Source organism: Tupaia chinensis, unplaced genomic scaffold, assembly GCF_000334495.1.
Source record: "Tupaia chinensis unplaced genomic scaffold, TupChi_1.0 Scaffold000290_1, whole genome shotgun sequence".
NCBI classification, from domain to species: domain Eukaryota; kingdom Metazoa; phylum Chordata; class Mammalia; order Scandentia; family Tupaiidae; genus Tupaia; species Tupaia belangeri.
Window position 1 is genome coordinate 2209848 of NW_006159775.1, and position 13830 is coordinate 2223677.

The 13830-nt window shown below is 36.5% G+C and overlaps 1 protein-coding gene across 27 annotated transcripts in view; it reads right to left on the reverse strand.

Moving 5' to 3' along the window:
• The window catches only part of DTNA (dystrobrevin alpha), a 418880-nt gene that overhangs the window by 301015 nt on the left and 104035 nt on the right, over window positions 1-13830 (reverse strand). For 12 of the 27 annotated variants that reach the window (XM_014588626.2, XM_006150549.3, XM_014588625.2 and 9 more), the window contains exon 1: window positions 3910-4320. The exons of 1 other annotated variant lie outside the window; for it this stretch is intronic. The gene's annotated coding sequence lies outside the window, so the exon portion shown is untranslated. Of the gene's footprint in view, window positions 1-3909; window positions 4321-13830 lie in introns of those variants that run through there. 14 more of the 27 variants (XM_006150544.3, XM_027772655.1, XM_014588629.2 and 11 more) reach the window with 5 other exon arrangements.

Consider the following 13830-nt stretch of genomic DNA (forward strand, 5'->3'; position numbering starts at 1 on the left):
GAGAAATGGGTTGAGGCTTTCTTTGTGATGGAACTCTTAGGACATATTAAGCTCTATTTTGAAGGGAAGAAGCCTCTGAAGCTTTTTTTTTTTTTTTTTCTGTCTGTCTATTTCTTTCAAGAGAGACAGAGGCAGACAAGCACCTTCCACATGGTTTTGCACCAAGATCCATCTTCGGTCTTTCCAGCCAGCCAGGATCACAGGTACCTACATGCCTGGTGAATACAGGTAGACCCAGAATTAGAATCCTGATCTTCTGTATGGCTTTCATAATCAAGGAGCAGCTTGCTACCACTGTGTCATCACAGATGAGCTGTGAGTTGCTGAAGAGTTTTAAGGGGAAGAGCAGTCCATTTATGTCTATGATGTGTTGGTCCCAGTATGGGAGATGTGTGGGTGAGTGTGCCTGTGTATGTACACATGCGTGTGTGCAAGGGTGTGTATAGAGCCCAGAATCAGGAGAACAACTGGGAGACTATGGTATTATCCAAGAGAAATAGTAAAGATCTGAGGTAGAGCAATTTCAAAGAGAGCATAAAGGAAGGGATTTATTTAAGATTATTATTTTTTTAAATGTGGTGTTACTGGATATAGGCCAAGAGAAAGCAGAAAGGGTCAAGGTCAACAGCTGAGTGAGATGGTGGTGGGGTGCACTAGAGATTAAAAAGATTACCAAGGGAAGGGGCCAGCTAGGGACAAATAAAAGGACTGTTAAGTACTGTTGACAGCTCAAATAAATTTAGAAAACATGAATCTTTCAATCAGTCTGCACATGTCATTTTCTCTATAAAGTCTAAATAAATCAGGTCACAACTAAATGAGGAAAAACATCAGAAAAAACCTACTTGATATTAATAATGTTATCAGAGAACTGTCGGCTAGCTCCTCTAGAATGAGGACCATAAAGAAAAAGGACTATAAAAACAGTAGACTGAATTTCCATTTCTGGTAATGGTAATGAGATAATTTGGACAGGAAAAATCAGTGAGATAAAAAATTTGAAATATAAAAACAGCAAAGAGCTAATATGACAGTAAGAACTTAGCATATGGAGATTTAGAAGACTAGAAGTTAGGTAGGCTTCGTTTTAAAATCGTTTGCCCTTGGGCATATGACTTACCAGGAGAAAAGATCTGAGAAACTAGCTTTTACTTTTGAAATAACCGAAGCCCTATGTGCTTTGTGGCAAAGTCAAAGTCCCCGGCCCCCAGGTTTGTACTTCAATTAACTAACTGAACTTTAAGTTAGGATCTTAAAAGGCTACACCTGCCTTCAAGTAGGAGTGACTCAGAAAGAGATCTTTCCTCCTTCATAGTTGAAGCCTTGCTTCTTGTCACAGAGGTGATTCAGGGGACTTTACGGGCGGTACTTTGTCTAAGATGGTTCTGGTCTGGTATCACCCCCAGGTGCCTGGCAGAAGCAAACCAAAATCTTAGGGGCCAGGATGGAGGATAGGACACCATCATCATTTAGCTCTCAACTAACTTTTACAAGTAATTTTCAAATTACATTTCTAGTATACAGTCAAAGATATCCAAGCAAACAAGAAAATGAGATGCCATAAGTGAGAACTGGCAGAATTAATAATAAGAGAATCCAGTAGTGCTGGAGATGGTAAACTTAGCAGACATATAAAATAACTGTAGTGGGCCAGCCAGTGACACAGTGGCTAAAGCAGCTGGATACCACATGGCTGACTGCACAGTTTAAGTCCTTTGACCTGGTGACTTACAAAAACATGCCAGAGGTTTGCGAGTGCTTGCCCAAAATCCCGAGAAGAGAGCAAGAGGGAGGAGAAGGAACTGTGGTGGAACGATGCCCCATAGGGGCGGTAGTGCTTTCTCACTTTCCTTCGCTCTCTCTCTTTCTGTTCTGTCTGATGAGTGCACATACGCTCTGGCAATTAAAAAAAATGTACTTACATGTTCAAAGAAATAAAAGTTAAACTTGACAATTTCATCAGGAAACTAGAAACCTTAAAAGGGACATTCTAGTAGCAGAGAAATATTTGCCTCTTTTCCTCTCAACACTATTTAAAATTACTGCATTTTGGAATTTTACATTATATAGTTATGTTTGCTTTCTTTTGACACGCCAAAAAAAAATCTCTACACTGATAATCATTTAAAAATACTTAAAAATTAATTTTCATGATTAGATCAAGTAGATATTAATTAAGTAAAATGCATGCTTACCTGTGTTTGTGTGGGTATTTGTGTAGAGGAAGCACATGAGTACGTGTTCTCACAAACTTTTTGGAACCACCTATATCTGCTAGATTCATTTCTGTTGTCAACCACTCAGTACACAGGAGACTAACACAGTTATCAGGCATCTAATATTACCAAGGGAAACTTACAAAAATACCATTTGTTCCTGGAGAAATGCAAATCAGCTTCAGTTTTTATAACCTAACTGGTATTAATGATTTTAAACATGATTTAAAAAATGGCCTCTTTGAAGCTTAGGTATTTATCTGAAGTGAAAATATTTCTGATGGACATAGTACATTAGCTTAAAACACTCTATGGAAAGACTCTTTTTTGAGGAGGGGTCTTGGCTGGCAAGAAAAGGAGGCCAACCAACACTGATACTCATGAATGCTCAGGGGGAGAAGGAGGAATGATGGCTGCTGGGCACAGAGAGGAGAGAAGGGGCATCAAAACTGAGTTCTGCTTACCTTGTATTAAGTTTGGCTTTGCACAATTATTCAGTAGTTGTAAAATCAAGTGACTATCAATATAATACCCATTTTGACATTTCACAAGAGTAACACATTATATTATTTATTCTTGTCGAAGATGAATGAAAGATCTACATTAAGTCATTCATCTTTTGGCCCTCGTATACCCAACTTAGTTTGTTAGATTCTGGTCTACTTTGACAGAGCAAAAACTGGTCAGTGACATCTAACAACTGTTTTGCCCCACATCCTGTAATGAGAGCGTCAGCAGATTTATTTTCCCCATATAAAGTAGGATTTCCAATTCACACCATGTACTCTGTGACTATTACGGACGGTATTTATTCAGAAGGAATGCTGTGCAAGTTTGGAAAAACTGTCTCTAAGAGTGGAGGGAGAGGTCATTTGACATAACAAGAAACAAAACCTATACATGGGCAAAACATGAAGAGAACTACAGTGTGTCATTCTTTCTTTTAAAGAAAAAAAGTTTAGAAATCCCCAAAACACAGTGGCAATAGCAAATCAGACAACTCTTCTCCCTCCTTTCTTCTCAAACTCTGTATAATCAGAACGCCTCCATTCACTTAGCAAATATCAGCTTTTTTGGAGGAGGGGAACCTGCTTGGAATTAATGAGGCAACATCAAAACATAACTTCTATTAATAAATTGTTCTTTTCAGTGGAAGCTGCCTGTTTTTCTCAGTTGCTTTTTAAAAAGTAGAATAGCTTCTGAAGGACCCTTAGGCAATTTTAGACCACCTTTAAATCCCCTTTCCTTCCCTTTCTTTTCTTTTACTTATTTTTTTAAAATTATGAAGTGATTTGGTGTCATGCAAGGGAACACAAACTCTATCTCACAATAAAATAATTTCATCCAGTGATGTAAAAGACACAGTAACACTCAGTCTATGTTGTGACATTCAAATACTGATATTGTAGTTCAATAAACTTGGGTTTCTTGAGGAGTTAGAAGAGGAAAAAGCAAGTAAAAGGTAGAAGTGAACCTATAGACCTGCAATGTAAATTTAAAAGCTAAGCAAAATACTCTATTTCTTTCTGCTGCACAAAATGTAAAATACCAAATACTTCATGAAAGGGTAAGCAAGTTACAACACTGAACAATCGTCACCATCACGTTTTCATTTGCACAAACAAAAAGAAAAAAATCAGCGTTAAATATCCCAGACACTATGCACACTAAAACCAATTTTTTTTTCACTTACCCTAGAGTATGCATCCCATGATCTCTTAAATCCTTTTAATTCCAGTACATCCAGAACATAGGTGAACTCTTAGCAAATTCAGTAAAAGAACAAACTTGAGCCAGATTCTTAATTGCAACAGAGATCATAACAGAACTCCCTGAAATTCTAGGGAGAACTCTGAGTTTAAAATCCAGCTTCTAGATCCTGGTGTATACTGTGTCTATCTTTAACTTCAAAATGATTTGGTTTCACATTCCATTGAAGTCCCACTGGCAGATGCCTCTGGTAAGCTCACCAATGGCAGGCTTTCAAACACCCTCCTTCCACCCCCTCCCTCTGACTGAGCTTCCGCTCTTGCATCTAATGCTGATTTACTCAGCTGTCTTTTTACCTGTCTGGCGTGGGTAAAAGGAGATGCTTTCATTGATGGCTATTACGGAAACACTTGGAAGCTGAAGACCAGCCCGAGGACTCACTGTACTAGCTCTACCATCCCCTCCCCCTACTTACTGCCAGAAACCAACTGACTTCCAAACTTGGCTCCCTGAAAAAGAATGTTCTCCAAGTTGCATTCCTGGAAGCAGAAAGCAAGAGAGCTCAAGTTTTGTACTGTTATTCAGCATGAATAACTTCCCAGGTATACATGACACAAACAAGTAAACTTCCTGAATATTTTTTTTCTTAACTATGGAGGAGAATCGAGCAAATATTTTGGAGCATTACAATATTTTTGTTTCAGGACCCCATTTAGGTTTTAATATCCACATACAATTTTACCCAGAACGGCCACGGTAAATTTTTGGTTAAAAGTTGAATAACCCTTAGTAAATATTAATATATTGGTCCCCATTACAAAGAAGAAAATTTCCAGGCTGCCTGGTCAACAGTATTCTGGAGGGCAACTGTCCAATTTTTGTATTTTTGGTGAGAGAAAAATGTGCTTATAGAAATTGTGGGTTTCAGTCGACCTACATATATATTCCAAACGGCGGAAGGAAAGGGTGCAAAAAACATTCTACCTCCTCATTGAACCTTCTCTTTTGGTTTTGTTGAAAACTTTAGTGAGGACTGGGAAAGAAAATGCCTGTGTGTGTGTGTGTGTGTGTTTGTGTGTGTTTGTGTGTGTATGTGTGTGTGTATACACACATATATATATGAAAAAAGAAGTTGAGAATATAGAAACTAGAGATGTATTTCATCAAATAGAGTCTGACAGAGATAAAAAATGTGAGATCCCTTTAAAACACCAGTAACAAAGTTGTATTTAACATTTATTTAGTCATCATTAGGGCCAAATGGTCTTGTACTACTGAAAATAATTTACCTCCTTATGTTCCAAATAGTGAATTTATTACATGCAATTCTATAGAATACACAACTTCTTCAAAAGTCTGATAAAAATATAATTTTGGTTATTAGACACGTCACAACACCCAGCATTCTGGGGTTCCAAATTTTAGCTGGCTATAGCTGCCCACTCCAGGCCACTGTCAGTTGGCTGGGCTTAGGGCAGTGGTGTGACTGCAGCTGCTCCTTGGAACTGATGTAGACATCTAAAAAATATTCAACTGCAAAAGGTTAACCGCAGAGGACAGCTTTCTGTTTGTGTTGGTTTGTTGTTGGCTTCAAGTGCTCTGTTGTATGTTATCCTTTTCCACATCTAGTGCAAGAGCATTTTAGAGTACCATGAGTGAAAAGCTGTTTAATTGACATCATATTATTAATTTCAGCAAGATTTTCTTTTTAAATTTTTTTCATTATAACTCTTAAGAACTTACATTTAATCACCTTAACATCTTTTCAGCATAAACGATAGTTTTACCTAGCACGACTACAGTGCATATCAGTCAAGTCAAAGATACTACCATATATTATACATTATCAACAGGTATCTTTTCATTTTTGTGTCTGTTAAATGCTTCTCTGTCCCCTATCCTCTCCCTCCCAACCCCTACCACCTACTCCTATATTTTCTCTAACATCCACAGTTACCCTTCCTGACATTATACCCTCCAATCTTTCAGTGTTTGCCATAGAATGAAGAAATTCTGTATATATTAAGGGGGGTGACATACACAATGCATGTCTTTCATAGTCTGGCTTGCCTGGCTTAAACATTAAAATTTCCATATTTATTCACTTTGAATCAAATGCAAGGATCTCATTTTTTTTGTTGTTGTTTGTTTGTTTATTTTATGACTGAGTAGTATTCCATAGCATGTAAGTACTACAATTTTTCAATCCATTCATCTATTCTTGGATATTTCTGTTGATTCCATGTCTTAGTAACTGAATAATGCTGCAATAAACATTGATGTGCAAGTGTTTTTATAACAGAGTATATTACTATTCTTTGGGTAGATACCCAGGAATGAAATTATAAGGTCATATGGTAGTTCTCTTTGTAGGTTTTAAGGAACTTCCATATTGTTCTCCATGGTGGTTGTACTAACTTATGTTCCCATCAGCAGTGTAGGAAGGTTCCCTTTTCATTGCAGATTTTCATGTTCCATAAAGAGTGGTGGGCCACCAACTTGCTCACCCTTTAACCTAACTCAGATACAAGATGTCTTTGAAGAAATAAGAGATTAAAAGGAGAACAAGACAAAAGAACTGTACTTATTTTTATTCTCAAAGTTGATTATATTAGTAGAACTGCAGGCTATATGTAATGCTGATGGATAGAGACATTCAAATGCCTTCATAAGTAAGCAGAAAGAAATAACCCTACAGCCCAGAGAGCAAGTATCTCTGTTCTGATATTTCTTTTTCTCTCTGTCAAAAACACTCCTCCCCAAGGCAAATGGATGGTGTCAAACACAAATAAACTAAGAAGAATGGACAGGGTTGGTGGCAAGCCAGTTGGTTCACATTCAGCCCCATTATTCACCTCTCTTGCATCTTTGAGTGTACATTGGCACACAAACGACACTCAAGACAGGCTTGTGAAAATAAGAATTGTTGTAAAAAAGTGTGTATTTTAACCCATGGAAGGAGGTTATTTGTTGGCTCACACTTTAGGTAAATATTTTTGCATTTGTCTTAATGGCTTTGGGAAATTTTTTTCTCTCTCCAAGCAATTTATGAAAAGATTATATGGAATACTATGTACTAAGCACCATTACTAAAGGAAAAAAATGTCATTATACTTTGTGTGAGTGTGTGTGTGTGTGTGTTTGTGTGTGAAATAGACTAAATGCTAACATGGCGATTATGTGCTAAGATCACTTTACCTTGGGGCTGGCAAGTGGCATGGCGGTTAAAGATGCTGGACTCCCACATGGCCAACCACAGTTCAAGTCTTGTACCTGTTGGCTTGCTTCCTCACTTCCTCTCTCTCTGTCTCTCTCTGATCAAACTGAAAAATAATAATGATAATAATAATAAAGTTAATAAAAATAATTCTAAAAAAAGAGTAGGAACTTTTAAAAGTTTAAAAAAAAAATCACTTTACCTGGTTGGCTTGTAAGAAAAATTAAAAAGAAAAAGAAATGTTAGATCCATTAATGTTTCTCATTGACTGGTAAACTAAATCTTGTTTATTGAATTATTACTGGGCACTCTTTAATAGTGTAACATTCATTAATCGGCTAATCCTTTGTTTCTCAATTTTATCTCCACTTAAATTTTCATTGGTGTCAATTACAGAAATTCTAGAGCACTTTACAACAGTATAGGAGCATTAGTCCAGATGCAAGACAGAGGGAACACAGAGGTTTCTTTCTTTTTCTTCCTTTCTCTCTCTTTCTTTCTTTCTTTCTCTTTCTTTTAAATTGAGCTCAGGGTCCTTTATTGGGTTCTGTGCTGGCCAAATGAATATGTCCACCAGTCATTCACTTAACCAACCTAACCGTGGTTTGGGGTTGTCTATTCATAGATCAGGTTTAAAAACAAACAACAAAAAGGAGGGGGGCTATCACAATGGCCAGGAGCCAACTTTTTTGATTCCTTCAGTCAATTGCATTCTGTCCTCCTTTACTCATTACTTTTATTTATTTACTTTTTAATATTTATCTCCTATTTATTCTGTGCCAAGTCCTATGAAAACTTTTTTCCTCTCAATTTTTTTTAAAAATATTTTTGAGGGTTGTCATTTTTAAAAATTATTTTTAAAAATTATTATTCATACATCAAATTGCTATACATCATTTAGATTGTGAAGAGACTTTACCCAGAGTGTGGGAGGAGAAGAGCATAGAAAAGGAAATTTTCTTTTATTTTTTGATCCTAACCTTCACAAAGTGATTGATAAGATTTATAATGGTTAGAACTCCATTTTTATCACAAGTAACTATTTATTCACTTCCAATAAGCACTAACATGAGAGTTCGGATTTATTAGAAAAATGGTTTTCAGGGCTTACTTCCAAAAAAAAACTGGGCATGTAAGAGGCAAATCGGATATCCTTGATTTATCATGAACAAGCAGCTAATCTGTATTCCATTCTCCAGAAATAGACTGTCATAGCACAGTTCTGTGGATGGTGAATGTTAGTAAGTGGCTCCTTATAGGAGTGAACAAGGTATTTGAACTCAGGTTTAGCTACCTGTGAGACATCTGTGTATAAGAAGAACCCTGTCACTTAAAGTGAATGTTCCCTGCCATTTTTTTCCTCCTCCTTGTTGTCCTTAAAAGGCTAGAACTAATGATATTCTCAGGATGGTGGTTTTATAGCTGCTTTCTATGTCTTTTGTATAGAATTTTTTGCAGTGTTTTAATTTGCATTTAATCACTATGTATCCTTACAGTGTACAACACTGCTTTTTCCAGCATGAATACAGTGCATATCAGTCAATGTATATGATAATGTCTTTTTCTTAACTGATAATATTTATTTAATTATTAAAAATTTTTTTTGAGAGGTTTTTGCTGTAATGTCTTTGTCTTAACTTATAATATTTATTTAATTATTAAAAAATTTTTTTGAGAGGTTTTTGCTACAGGGCACATATGCTCGCCAGAGAGACAGAGAGAGACAGAAAGTGAGAAATCACCCCCCAGGGGAGATGGTCATGCTGCAATCCCTTCTCCTCCATTCTTCCCTCAGGATTTTGGGCATGCATGCACACATGACTGGCATGAGTTTTAAGCCACTGGGTCTGAGACTGGAACTGCAGTCAACTACTTGGGAGTCCAGCAATGTAACCATTATGCTATCTGCTGACCCCTGATATGATTTATTTTTAAAAGCATGTATGTTTATTTAAAAATGAGGTTTCTTTTTGAGATGAAGGGCATCATGATTTTATTAAAAGGAAAAACATTAATCCAAGCAGTAGTTGTTTGAAGAAAAATTAAAATACTGTCCAAGAAAAAGTAGGAAAACTATAGATAAACAACATTAGAAAAGAGAGGTTTTGACAACAGATCTGAAGGGACTCAAAAGAGCAGCATACTGGGATCTGATGATGCACAACGGTAATGCAACTGGGCCCCATTGAGACAGGTCCTAGGTTTGCACTGGGCGTCTGAGCACACCAGGGCACATGTGCCCGACCTGACTTGGTTGAGCCTGGGGAAGAACTGTAGCGTGACGGCCCTGTTGGGGTATTCCTCTCTCTGTCTCTTGGAAAACTGGATACGTTTTAAAAACAAAAAACAGCAGCATACTATACATAAGCTATTAAATGCCAATTAATTAAAAAATACACCTAGCAATCCCTCTGCTGAATATATCCAGAGGAAATGAAATCACTACCACATAAAGATACTTGCACTCACATGGTCATTGTAGAATTATTCACAATAGCTAAGATGAAGAAACTAAAGTGCTCCTCATCCTTACTAGAGGAACGAATAAAGAGATTGATATCTATCTATCTATCTATCTATCTATCTATCTATACATATACATATATATATATATATATGCCTACCAATCTCTTCTCTTTATTTCACATATATAAGATATATATAATGATATATATAATGATATTATACACACTTCAAAAAGGGGGTCCTACCATTTGTGACAACATGGATGCACCTAGAGGACATTATGGTAAGTGAAATAAACCAGACACAGTAAGAAAAACACTACAAAGAGCTATAGTTATGAAGTATGAGTCAATCTATAGAACAATACATATATGAGTACTATATAGCATGAGGACTGTAGCTAATAATATTGTATACTGGTAATTTACAAAGAAAGTAAAATTTTGGTATTCAACTACTACACACACACACACACACACACACACACATACACACACAGTAAATATATAAGATGATGGCATGTTAATTTGCTTGACTGTAGTGAACACTATGTATATATATATTATGTAAATATCATCATGTTGTATACCTTAAATACATATAATGAACTTAAAAATAAAACAGTAGCATACTATGTATAATCCTATGAAATGCCAATCCACCTAAAAATTGGATGAAATAGACAGCCATTGTAGATGCATATCTTATGAAAATAATCATGGAAAGGGCCATGTCTACACATGAATATATACTAATCATGATATATTTGGCAGAAAATAATGGGGAATAATGCTAGTTTAATGATAACAGAATGGCATGAGCTTATGCTTGGGTTAATAATCAACACAAAGGTGTCCATGTACCTCTACTTCAGCTGTATCAGACCATCTGAAGGCACCAGAGAGAAAGATAGAGGTTCAAAAGATTCCTATCAAAACGATCTGTGAGTCATGTTTTTAAAATCTTAATCAATTTTTCTTACATTTTTTTGTAGTGACATTATTTTATCTTGATAATTTACACACACACCACACATACACAAATGTCCACATGCCTCCAAAATAATTCAAGAATAAGTGCAATCTTTCCTCATTGCCTCACTCTCCTCCTTGACTTTGAAGAGGCATCTCTGTATTTCTTATCTGTGTCTTTGCTGTGGGTGGATTTTGAGAAGGGGCAGAAGAGAAAAATAGATGCTCTCTAATATGGAAAGAGACATTGAAGAAACCTAAAGGTGCATATATTCATTTTAAGAAAGGACATAGAGTGAAATACTCAAGAAAAAGAGTAATCTTAAAGAAAATGGTGAGAAATGGCGAGGGGGAAGAGGGGTGAAAAATAGAGTCTGAAATGCTCTAGGTGGGTGGCAGACTGGAAGGCAGACTAGGAAGCAGCTACACCAGTGAGACAGACCTGGAGAAGAGTAAGATTTAAAGAGGAGATCTGGGATATTTGGCCCTGGAACATTGGTTTGTGTGCTTTGTGATTTTTTTTTTTGTCATGAAACACTGAAGAAAAGCCTTTACTTTTTTCAAGATCTGGTAGTGTCAAGTTTGTGTGTCTTTTGGCCACTTTATGATATTGACATGGATCTTAAATTCATAGATATATTAATGTTTTTGAAAAGTTGATGCTAATCGTTGGGTTGTTGTGATTGCTAAAATTGGTTTCCTTTGCTATGGATAAGAAACTGAAAGATTAGAAAATATAGAAACTTGGAAAATGGTTTTAGATACTGGATTCAGTGTGGGAATAGGGTGGGAGAGGGAGGAGAGTCTGAGGAAAGACATTAAGGAGAAAAATAGAGAGACATGACATATATGGAACACAGAAATGAATGATCATCTGTTGATGATAACATGTATAGTATCCCCAACAGGACTGGTGAGAAATGTATTCATGTTGGGGAATTCACTTTACAAGCTAAGTGATGTATAGTGACTGAATGTATAAAAGATGTTAAAATAAAATTAAATAAAAAATTAAAAAGATAATTTCTTTTTAAGTTTTCAAATGTATTCCATGAGTGACAGAGCCTTGCAATCTGGGAGAGGTCAACTTCAGGGTCTGCTATCTGTTCATCCGTACAATGATAATAATATTTTCAAAGAGATGTTGTCAAACTCAAATTATGCATATGAATTCAGATATATAAAAGATATAAACCTATAATTTATAACAAGTGGATTTTATACATCATATAAAGTTGCAAATAGTTCTTTTTTTTCTTTTCTTGGACTGTTTTCCTTCTTAATACTTTCTTTCTTTTTGTAGTTTTTTGCTGTAGAGCACACATGTACTCACTGGAGAGAGACGGAGAGAATGTGAGAAATCACCTCCCAGGGGATGACCATGCCACAATCTCTTCTTCACCATTCTCCCTTCTGGAGTTCGGGCATGCATGCCCATGCACCCAGCATGATTTTCAAGCCGCTGGGTCCAAGACTTAAACTGCACAGTCAGCCATGTGGGATCCAGACACTTTAACTTCCACAACACCTGCTGGCCCCCAGATAGTTTTTTTTTTTTTTAAACAAACCATCAAACAGCTTTGAATTACTTTTTATAATGAGGAATAACAGGAGCTCACAGAAAAGACACAACACTTCAAATTGTGTGGAGCTGGAAGAGAAGACAGAAAAAGAGAGACAAAGATTGAAAGACTGTGTAGAATTGATTTCGGGGGGACTGGGAGCATGTCTTTCAGCACTTCATTTTCCCTTGAATTAAACTCACCAGTTAAAGGCTGCTGTGTTTTTTGAGAGGTTCTATAGTTCCAGTAGCAACCAATATGATTTATTTACAAAAGCTATAGATTATCTTCAGAATTAAAAAATGATTTTATTATATTTTTTCTTTAGGCTGAATTGGGAGTATTTTTCCTTCATAGGTTCAAAGTCAACTCTAATTGGAACACAGTAATGAACATATATATTTCTAGGTGATAGTAGGATATCTAGGGCCAGCCTGTGGCCTGGTGGTTAAGGTGGATGGCTCTCACATCACCAACCCCACAGTTCAAGTCCTGAATCCAGCAGCTTGAGAAATATACCATGTGCATGTGTATGTCTAAAATCCCCAAAGGAAGTAGAAATGGAGGAGAAATTATTGTGGTGTAACCATGACCACATGAGGGATGTATTCTTGTTTTCTCTCTCTTTCTCTTTCTTTGTACTCGATGGTAAACTAAAAAGAAAAATGAAACAGGAAGTAAGAGGTCTGATCTCATCCTAGTGACAAAGAGATATCCTCGATTGCATCACTTATTTGAATTCTGTGAACATTTGTCATATCTGCTCCACTTATGAAGTGAGAGTGAGAGGCCTTCCTTCAGAAGAGGATTCCTCATAGCTCCTGCAAACTAGTCATTTCAGGGGACAGGAGAAATGAAGATTTTCTACTGATAATTCAGCTTCCAGCAAACAAAAGTAGCGTGGTAGGGAGCCCCTCTGCCCTTCTATCTCTGTCTCTGTGTCTCTGTCTTTGTCTCTCTCTGCTTCTGTCTTCTCATTTTTTTGTAATTTTTCCTTTTTTACAATTTTTTTAAAGGTAAAGATTTTCTCTTGCTCTCAGCTCCACCTTTTGTTTTGTTAGTAATTCCCTCTGGTCCTTCCGCCCAGGCAAGAGAGTTGAGGCCTTCCATCAGAAGAGGATTCCTCATGGCTCCTGCAAACTAGTCATTTTGCGTGCTGCGCTAGTGCGCTGTGCGGTTTTCTATTTTCTATTTTTTATTTTGTTGTCATAGTTTTTTTAAAGAAAAACAATAATTATAATTTTTTTTGTCTTTTTTTTCCTCTTTCTTTGTCGTTGTTTCTCTCTCTCTTTTTCATTTTCTTTTTTCTTGTCTCTCCACTCTTCAATATCCATTTAATGTGTTTCTAGATGGATCTAAGGACACTGTAGCTAAACATCCAAATACTGTTAGGGTTAACATATGCCTCAATATCTACTGAATCTGCTGCACCAGTGATCACAAAAGAATGGCAGAGAGATTCCAAGTCACCACTTTCTGCTTGCTCCTGAACACTCAGATTGAACTTCAAGAATTCGAAAGAAACACATCATCCATCAGATGACAAGAAATCACCACAGGACCACAAGAAATATGGGAAAGCAAGAAAATACCTCTCCTCCAAGGGAAAAGAATAACTCCTCTTCATCCACAAGCAGTTCAATGCAAGTCATGGAAATGTCTGATAAAGAATTTAGAGTATTCATAAT